Here is a 3,778-nt window from a genome sequence, read left to right as displayed (position 1 = left end):
GCTATTTACCTGTTTGTTGGCAAAAATTGGTTAGGTCAGTTAAGATTCTGAAATCAAAAGTGCCGTCTGGGGGCCAGACGGAGCCATTGTCCAGAGCATAGCGAGGCCATATTTCGGTGGCCAATCGAATGAGGCATCGCTTTCTCTGTTCAGTCTTATCATACCCTAATTCGTGCCAATTGGAGAGAACGCACCCTAAGGGTGTTTTGGAGCTCGGCTTGGAGGAATTGCTGCCCATACTGATTCAGGTCCCGGTCGGAGAGTCTCTCAAGCAGGCGTCCCCGATTGAGAGAGAACTCCGAATACAGAGACAGGGGACAGGCCGTCTCGGGGGCGTCCCCACCAGAGAGGCAAGTCCAGGTATCCCTGGGATACCTTACAGGAGGGCTCCCTGGCGCGGCCACGACACCAGACAAGGGGTCCCTAGGAACGCTGAATAGAACAGGCTGAAGCTTACCTCACTGCCGGGCAGAGCTTGAGATCGCTGGCAGAGCCTTCAGTTGGAGAGGCTGAGCCACAGGGGGCCCCTGGGACCTCCTGAAGCTTCCGATTCCACCAGAGTGTCAGGCTCTGGTTCTCAGAGGAGACCCGGCCCAGTGGCACAAGGTCTCCAGGGGGCCCCTGGGACCTCCTGCAGCTTCTGAGTCTATCAGAGTGACAGGCTCTGGTTCTCAGAGGAGACCCGGCCCAGTGGCACAAGGTCTCCCGGGTTTCGGCACCAAGATGTTAGGTTTAATGTAAGGTTTAATCTGAGATGTAAGATTTAATCTGACCAAAGCCAATAAATTGACCAAGACAAGCAGGGTAAGAGCGAAATATCGCGTTTATTGGAAGCTCTCGGGTGAGGTCCCGAGGTCTGGGGGGTGCAGGCCAGGGGAGTTACACCCGCCTATGCCTGGCAGAGATTTTTTTATGCTGCTGTTGGACCAATCAGGTTTATCTGAGGTAGCTTGTGGCCGGTGATTGATGAGCGGGAAGTTGGTGCAGCTGCACCCTGGCCATCTTGAGAAGTCTCCGGTGGTTATTTATTGGCCATCAGCACAACAGGATGCTCTGGTGGGTCCCAGGATGGCAGCTATTGTCCAGCAGGATGTGGCTCGGCAGTTCTGGGTTGTTTTGTCCAACTCAGCGGGTGGGATCAGGAAAGACCCTATTTTCCCAGCCCCAGACCTTACAATGAGGGCATTTTGCTAAGTGAAATAAGTCAGACAGAGAAAGACAAATACTGTGCGGTCTCACTTACATGTGAAATTTTTTTTTTTTTTTTTACATGTGAAATCTTTAAAAAAAGTTTAAAAAGTCAAACTCCTAGAAATAGAACAGAAGAGTGGTTGCCAGGGGATGGGGAGTGGGGAAAATAGAAAGAGGTTACTAAAAGGGTACAAACTTTCAGCTACAAGATAATAAGGTCTGGGTTGTAAAGTAAAACTTGGTGACTATAGTTGATAACTTTGTATTTTATAAATGAAATTTTCTAAGAGAGTGGAACTTAAATGTTCTCACCATAAAAAAGATAGAACCTTTTCCCAACTTCCACTAGGGCTTTCACCTTATAAAATTTTGTCTTGGAATCCAGGACAAGAAAATACCTCCTCCTTCTTTTCCTCTTATTCTGCCTTCTCCTCCTCCTTCTACTTCAGTCTTATTGAGGTATAACTGACATAAAACTCATAAGTTTCAACCACTTTTTATAACTATGGGTATTTTAATAAACTGTGGGATATACTCTCCATCAGGGGCTACAGAGATGGAAACATACTGCCCAGAACACCCCTGGGAGTTGCCATCTTACAGCCCCACTGAGGCAGCTGCTGTATGATGACTGAGGTCAAATTGGACTCAGCCTATTTCTTCAAAATGCTTTGACTCCAAGTAAATTGAGAAAGAATGAAGATACATACCAGCTACACACACTGTCTGTCTGCTGTGTTCCAGACAATCCAGGGTGCAGGCTGTTGAGTAAAATTTAATGAAAACATATCCACACCTCAGTACTATTCACACACCTCTCTATCGGGGGGCCTCGAGATACCAGAGAGAACCCTTGTCTGAAAATATGGAGACTTAAGTTTCTTGCTCTGAATCGATCATTAAATTGCTGCGTGAGCTCAAGTAAACCACTTAATGGCAATGGCAGTAACTTTTTCTCAGTTGTAAAGAAGATGGAGCTTGGGTTAAGATGTTCTCTAATCCCCTGAGATTATTATTCCTTCTCTTATCCCTTGAGATTATTTTTATGTGTGCATATCTATCCACTTACAGAAACAAGAGTGATGTGATTTTTGTTTTTTTACCTGTTCACTTTATTCTATACAGGCCGACCAGAAGTGAGTGAAAGAGGCTGCTTGCCAGGAGGTGAATGAGAATAGAAATGAAATGAGTCTGGCTTTCAAATGCCAAACGGGTAGCCAAAAACTCCTGGATTGATTTGGAATACCAGTAATATCAATTGGTAGGTTAATTGAGGGGGTTGGACTAGATCTCAAAACCTGGCCTATTGTTATGTAAAACAGAAGGGATTAACTGACTTCTTTCCCCTTCTCTTCAAGTAACTATTGTGGATTTCCTAGAACAGTTCTCAAAGGAATACACCTTATATTATGACCTGGTGTTACAGGGAACCAGAATAAATCAAGCAATGCTCAGAGAGTTTGGAGTTACACTTTATTCACCGTGGTGGGCTTAGAGAAAATGAATTCAAAGTCTAAGCAGAGCTACAAGCAGAACTTCCCTTTTTATGAAAGAGCCAGCCCTATGTGTGCTAATGTTATGGGTTGGCTCAACGAGATAGACCACCGACTCAGAATTTAAATTTAATAGCCTTTATTAAGCTGGCCAGCTGACCACAGCCCGTACCTTCCCCCTCTGGGAAGCCTCGCGGCATGTGGTAGAGACCAAGGGTGCAGTGTGATCCTTTATAGCAAGACAGTGTTAAGAAAAATTAACTACAAAGCATTCCATTAAGGTTAAACAGAGTCACACCTGGCTGGAGCATATCATAACACATTGTTTTTCTAAGACAATCTAACAATCCTTCTTCCACTGACTCTGATGCACTTCTTACTCATACATTCCCCCTCTCCCTCCGAGCACATTCAATTTCTCATGTCTCATTTCCCCCCCTCAACACATTCTGTAACCTTTTACTCTATAACATTGTAACATTCTGTAACTTTTTCATGACTCAGTCCCCTACCCCATAACACTACTAACTCTACAACTCAAAGAATTAGAAAGAGAACAAAAATAAAAGCCCAGAGTAAGTAGAAGGAAGAAAATAATAAAGATCAGAGTGGAAATAAATGATATAGAGACTAAAAACTAACTATGGGTGCAAAAAAACAAAAAAATCAATAAACTCTAGGACTTTGAAAAAGGAGATAGAGAAAGATAAAACAAGTGGAAGAATATACTCTGTTCATGGATTGGTAGAATCAACATCATTAAAATGTTCATACTTCCAAAAGCAATCTATATATTCAACACAATCCCTTATATTAAAATACCAACAGCATATTTCACAGATCTAGAACCAATACTCCAAAAATTTATATGGAACCAAAAAAGGCCCCGAATAGCTACAGCAATCTTGAGGAAGAACAACAATGTTGGAGCAATCACAATACCAGATATCACGTTATAGTAGATCAATGGAACAGAACAGATACCCAAGAAATTGACCCAAGCCATTACACTCAATTGATATTTGACAAAGGAGGCAAGAGCATACAATGGAGTCAAGATAGCCTGTTCAATAAATGGTGCTGGGAAAATTGGA

This window comes from Myotis lucifugus, unplaced genomic scaffold, assembly GCF_000147115.1.
Source record: "Myotis lucifugus unplaced genomic scaffold, Myoluc2.0 scaffold_30, whole genome shotgun sequence".
NCBI lineage: Eukaryota > Metazoa > Chordata > Mammalia > Chiroptera > Vespertilionidae > Myotis > Myotis lucifugus.
Note: the sequence above shows the minus strand (reverse complement) of the source record.